General features: G+C 41.3%; 1 long non-coding RNA gene across 1 annotated transcript; it reads left to right on the forward strand.

The window, feature by feature from the left end:
• The first annotated feature begins 3854 nt into the window (after positions 1 to 3854).
• On the forward strand, positions 3855 to 5988 carry LOC308093248. Its single transcript, XR_013933866.1, has 2 exons — positions 3855 to 4002; positions 5526 to 5988. It is a non-coding gene; the product is annotated as an uncharacterized lncRNA (long non-coding RNA).
• Positions 5989 to 7082: the final 1094 nt, after the last annotated feature.

Raw genomic sequence — 7082 nt, forward strand, 5'->3', positions numbered from 1 at the left:
AGTCATTATACATGATTATAAACATTTATAACGAGCATTATAATGCCTTATAAGGGCATTATAATGCATTATAAATGAGCTTATAAAGCATTATAGAGGCGACCTTCATAGAAAGTGTTACCAAATTCTCTCCCGTCTCCATCGCACAACGCTCCAAATATGTGATTACCTGGTAACTGGTTTGGTCCAAACATTTGGGTCATTCATTGAGAGTTCACAGTGCAGACGGAGAGAAGATGACAACACGCTAGAGATGCACGGATGGGCTTTTGACGTGACCCAAAACCATGTGTACAAATAAATAATCTGCCCAAATTAATTATTTCTCTGAGATATAGATCCGCCACCTAGCCGCACCCACACGGACACAACTTTTTAATCAAGACAAAATTGAATCCAAACATCTGTTTTTTGGCAGTAGGAATGTCTGTTCAAAATAAATGGAACCAAATGGACCCGGGGAAGCTCTCCTCCCCACTCTCCATTTGCAAACGCAATGGACACACCTGGTAAACATAGCCTAGTCAAATCTCATGGGAACAAATGGCATTGATCCTGTATGTTTAACAGCTGAACACAACAGTAATATACGTTAGTTGTAGTTATATCAGTGTTCATTTTGACAGCAAATTTTGATTTGGTTTGTCATAGTCTATTGAAAAACAAATCATTCCGCATGTTTTAGTTATCTGAAATGTTTTAATTTCAGTCTACTTTTAGTCTACTAAAAATACGATTTTAGTCGACTAAATCTACAGTTGATTTTGTTCACAAAAATGTATTTTGGCGGGCCTTGATGGAGTCGTAATGCCTGATTTATACACTTGGTTGCATGCTGAAAGTAGCCGATCTACAAGCTATCAACGCGTCGCAGCTGAGCTTGTAGATCTGCTATTTTCGGAGCGCAACACCCAAGAGCGTACTGGATCTCTTCTCCACTAGTCCCCCCCTAACATTTTAGTGTAGTTTTTATTTGTTGACGAAATTGTCAATACATTTTGTCTTCGTTTTAGTCTTCATAGCTTAGTCTTTATTTAGTTTGTCAGTGAAAAAAGGTAGTCGACGAACATTTTTCGTCATAGTTTTAGTCGACGATAAATGCATACATTTGCAGATCTTATGTGCCTTATGACTGGCCCTACAGACCTTTGACCTATTGAAAATGTTCTTTGTGGACCTTTAAGATTTGTATTTGAGTACTTGAGACCCTTAACTCTCCGAGTGTACAAATGGAACCAATTGAACCCTTAAGGGTTAACTCTGAGAGGTCCATTTGGACCCGTGGTGGTCCCCAGACCAGACTTTGAGAACCAGCGTATTAAAGAAGAAGCCATGGAATGGAAAGACCTTCACACTTTGTCCACCTTTGATTCCTACAGAAAATTGTTCATTTGTTATTTCAGGTTCCTGTTTGAAAGTATTAAAAGTTATTGTAGAACACAGGAGTCTAGCGATATAGATGTACAGGACTAGATGCTGACTTGGTGTGTGTTTGAGGCTAATGTCCTTAACTCAAAAGCTAAGCCATGGGACCTTGGGCTTTAGTCTAATCATTGTAGACGACTGGGCTGATTACATTTTTCTAATCTAATCTTAATCCTTGGTCTGCAGCTAATTTCACAAACCACTTTAATGATCAATGTCAGATTTCTAGTGCACGCTGCCAGCAGGCCAAAGAACTCAATCCCCAAATGTTTTTCAAATCTGTCAACGACAACCATGTTGTTATTGCTGTTGTGTTGTATAACTTCAGACCGCCTTCCATCCAGGATATGAGATCAGATCAGAGTATGTCTGTAAATGAGTTCAACACTGATGTCATCAATATGATCTTAGTTTTGCCCAAATATGGAGTTTGTGTTTGTGTGGCTGTACCAATATAAGTGTTAGTGTGTGGAACAGCACTGCATTGTTTTGCAGAGACTTGAAGACTTAACTTTCATCCACTTGTTGTTTTTGTCCAAGATGTTGGACCTTGCATCTGAACAGAGGAACAAAGAGATCCTTCGATGCTGCTGTAGCGGTGGAACACAATCTGTACTCCTTTGGAGGGTACTGCAACTTGAATGACAGGGACCAGATTGCAGTGCATGTCTTCAACACAGTGTCTTTGAGATGGATTCAGTTTCCTCCTGTGACAACTGGAAGAGGAGAATGTCTCCCTGAGGTTCCCCCTAACTGTATGTGCCACACAGCTGTGCTCATAGAAGATATCGTCTACATCTGGGGGGGTGCAGTGAATTTTCAGATAAAGGAAGGTGCCGACTTTATTAAAATCCGGGGGCACGTCTCCAACATGCTTTATGCATTTGATGTCGACACCCACAGTTGGGTCAAGCCCTGGGTTTCTGGGACAGTTCCAGAGGGGAGGAGGTGTCATTCAGCCTGTGTCTTGGGGAAGATCATTTATATCTATGGAGGATGGAACCGGCTGACTGGACACACTAATGACATCTACAAGTTGGACACTACCACAATGGTCTGGTCTTTAATTAACACCAAAGGCACTCCAGCACCTGTTTCATCACAACACTCTGCCACCATCATTAGGACAAAGATGTTTGTATTTGGGGGCCTTCCGGACCACGACAACAACAACAACAACAACAACAACAACAACAACAACAACAACAACAACAGAGTAATTGACACAGAGACCAATTGCTGGCTGAGCATGCCATCAACACAGCTTCTTCCAGAAGGACGCAGGGGTCATTCAGCCTTTGCCTACAATGGAGAGCTGTACATATTTGGCAGATACAGTCATCTGAACTAGACATTATACGATCTGTGGAAATTGAATCCAGAGAACTTCTCCTGGAAGAAGGTTGAGCCCAAGGGGAAACGCCCGTTTCGGATGACTTGTATGTCCTGTTGCATGGTTGGAGATCGTATCATCCTCTTTAGAGGACAGAGAGACAAACCCAGTGATCTGTTCATCTTAGACTTGAGTCCTAGTCTGAAGATGTTATGCAAGCTAGCAGTTATTCAGTACAATCTGGAGCAGTCTGAACTCCCGCACGACATCAGGTGGGAACTGACAGCTACAGAATAAATGACTAGAAAATCTCCGCCAGGCTGGGTTGCCTATCCAGGCCTGTGTCAGTTGTCGGGTGCAGCCGTCAGGACACGAGGAAACTACAGGAAAAACTAAAGGTTGTACAACAGATGGTGCAACTGTTCATGTTTGTGGCGCCCCCTATCTGCACAAGTAAAAACACTTTTGGTGGTGTGTTCTATAGGGACCCCTCAACATGCAACTTCATATTCTGAGGAAAATAAATAATACAAACTAACAAACAAAAAAAAAACTGTTCAATTGTCCCCCTATCTGCACAAGTGAAAACACTTTTGGTGGTGTGTTCTATAGGGACCCCTCAACATGCAACTTCATATTCTGAGGAAAATAAATAATACAAACTAACAAACAAAAAAAAACAGTTCAAATTATCATATCTCTGCTGTTCATTTTTCAGGAAATTAAAAAAACAAAACAAAAAGTGGAGTTAGGAGGTTTTGTTCATCATTGATAAGAACAGCTAAATGGACCTCCAAGCTCTCAATGAGGTTGGAGGTCAAAAGGGGGTGGAGCCTGGAGTCAGCAAAACCAGCTAACTCCACTCCCTTTGGTGGAATTAGTGAGGCGAGGCGCTGCATCCACCCGGAGCAGAAATGTGTGGGGAGGGGGCTAATTGGCATAATGACTGGAGAAGAAAGGGGTACAAATATTTGTCTTCTAAAAAAAGCAAAGGGAGAAGAAAAAAAAAATGGAATGGATGGTCAACCCCCCCACCCCCCCCCCCCCAGCCACCTCCAATGAATAAATAAATGAATACAATATAATTTCAGATGGAATTTTAAGTGCTGTAAGTCCCCTATACTGCAAACACATGGCTGCCGTCAAACAGGCTGGGTGAACAACTGGGACCAGTACCTCTCCTGGAGAGTTCCTGGAGGACACTACATGACAGGCATGTACAGTGTCCACAATAGTGGCTACGAGTAAGTATACAGTCACAGCCACACGTAGTTTTTTTCTTTGTCTCTCTAACTGCAATGTTGTTCTTTATTATTTATTATTACATAATACATATTTTATTTTATTTTATTTATATGGTGTTTCCAATACCATTATATTGCCCTTATTCTATATAGCACCACATCACAACAGAAGTCATTCAAGGTCACTTTCAGTATAAAACAGGTCTAGTTTGTGACACACACACACACACACACACACACACGCACGCACACGCACACACGCACACACACACACACACACACACACACACACACACACACACACACACACACACAGGCAGAGAGAGAACGTTAAATGAAATAGATGTCCACAATCCAACTGGTAAATCATGTTACATCGACCCCAACCATCTGAAAAGCAGGCAAAGATATCCAGACAACTCTGTTTCTACGATATCACGGATAACAAAACAATGTTTGTGACTTGTACTTGAACTGAAGCCCACTCAGTGGTGGAAAAAGTACTCTTGTTTTTTTACTTAAGTAAAAGTATCAATTCTGCAATGTAGAAATACTCAAATTTTCTTACAAAAGTATTGTACTAATGTAACTAGTACATGCACTCAAGTACTGTACTTAAATAACATTTTGAGGTATCTTTACTTTACTGGAGTATTTCCAATTCGCAATACTTTTAATTCTACTCCACTGCATCTCAGAAGCAAATAATTGTACTTTTACTCCACTACAATTATTTGAAAACTTGAGTTACTAGTTATTTTGACTTTTGTACTTTTACTCAAGTAACATTTTGAACACAGGCCTTTTTTCACAGAGTATTTTTATATTGTGGTATTGTTACTTTTACTCAAGTAAAATATCTAAGTAATTCTTCCACCACTGGTTGCATGGTTACAGTTGCAACTTGTTGTTTTATGAATCATTGTTATGGAGTCCATAACAATGATTTGTAACACAACAAGAAATGGACTGGGCTGAACAATTACAACCAAGCCCCCAGAACCCAGTGGTTTCATTGAAGCCAAATGGACATGGTGACCATTCATGGTAGTGCAGGCGCGTGCAGGCCTGGGGCTTCAACACATGAACGAGAAAACGGTTTCGACCAATGGGCTCGACTCACGAGCATGCGCACGAGCTTGCGCACGGGGCTGCGCACTTCTGTGACGCAAAACGCGTCACTGTGACGCAAAACGCGTCACCGTTTGGAGCCCCAAATAGGCCTCGCCCACCAAATTTCCAACCCGGAAGAAGGGTTCAAACAGGCCCATGCGCTGGGTGAGCAACTCAATGCAAGTGGATGGGAGGAGAATTCGGGTGCCCTCTCTATTATTTTTAACTCTATGATTACAACAGAGCAAGAAGGTGGACTGTCACTCTTCCCTGATGTTACGCAAACATAAACATTGTAGTTTTGTTTATGTATGATTATCACACTATTCACCTTTCATACTGATTCACATGAGCTAAATGTCTACACCAACTTGTCATTCAATTTACTATGCTGTGTTTTATATTGACAGGGATCGTCGCTACCGCTTCAAGTACTGCCAGGGACGTATCCGCTGAAGACCAAGACTGTGGCAGCAATACATTCTATGATTGTTTGTACTTGCCTGTATATTCATTGTATAATTCATTTCTACTTTCAGCTTCATTCTCATGACTGTTTAGAGTTGGTTCATTATAATCTCACATTGTTATGAATATGAATGGGTGTTGTAGCAGAGACAGTTAACAGGCTGATAGAAAGTACACTTGTGTAGTGTTCATAGCAACGAGGACTGTAAGAGAGCCTAAACACTGTATCAGGTCCATTTGGTTAAATATGTATCCATGGGGTTAGATTTGCATCCTCTTAGAACTCCTTCTTGTCAGTCTCCCGAAACCTTCCGAGGCAACCGGACACTGAACCTCTGAATTCAGGTTCATTTCTTTATTATACTTTATATCTCTGTCGTATCAAATAAATATTCAAGCATTTAAGTGGTCATTGTTTATTATCTTACCAAGGAAATGCTTAATTTACACAACAGAGTCCCAGTCATCTGTTCCACACACAGACAAACATATCACTTTGGGGTAACCAAGTCTGTTGTTCAAGGCTATGCCCCTGAAAGAAAAGGCAGGGGGGTCTGAGAAGACCTCCCATAAAGGGAGTCAAGTTCATTGAGTCAAGTTCCAATTGTATTTATTTGTTATGTGCTGAATCGAGTAACAAAACAAACACACACACACACACACACACACACACACACACACACACACACACACACACACACACACACACACACACACACACACACACACACACACACACACACACACACACACACACACACACAAAAAACACATAACATCTCTAGGCTGTTTTGGGCTTCCTATTTAGGAGGACATTCCTATCTATAGAGAACTGGCTTTAACAAGTGCTGTATCAAGTGCTTTAGTGGAATAGCCTTGTTCTATAAACCGACTGTGCATCTCCCTGCCGTTGTCATAAATCCTACGAGGCTTTGAAACTGACCATAATGGGATGCTCCACTAGGTGGCAGAGTGAAAACTCTTTGCATGGAGTAAAGTATTTCTGTAAATATTAGTATAGATAACCCAAGTCATCTTTACTGATTATCAGATCTAAGAAGTTCTTGTTCATTATACTGCAATTTGTGTTTGCATTGTTAAAGGACCACTTCACTCATTTGTGACAGGAACACACACACACACACACACACACACACACACACACACACACACACACACACACACACACACACACACACACACACACACACACACACACACACACACACACACACACACACACACACACACACACACACACGCACACACACTGTACACAAAAACATGAGCTGACATACAGTACCAGTGCACTGCCTTTCATAAAACCATCATTGAATTAAAATATCCACTCCAACCCCACTAGAGGGCAGCATTATCCAACATGTTAGGCATTGCACATGTTAGGCATTGCACTGTTTGATCATTGTGTCGGTAGAGCAGCCGCTTGAGAAATGGAAGGTTCCAATCCAGGTTGTGAGTGACTAAGGATGAAAATGAAC

The sequence above is a fragment of the Gymnoscopelus braueri genome (assembly GCF_963280865.1).
Source record: "Gymnoscopelus braueri genome assembly, chromosome: 10".
In the NCBI taxonomy this organism is placed as follows: Eukaryota; Metazoa; Chordata; class Actinopteri; order Myctophiformes; family Myctophidae; genus Gymnoscopelus; species Gymnoscopelus braueri.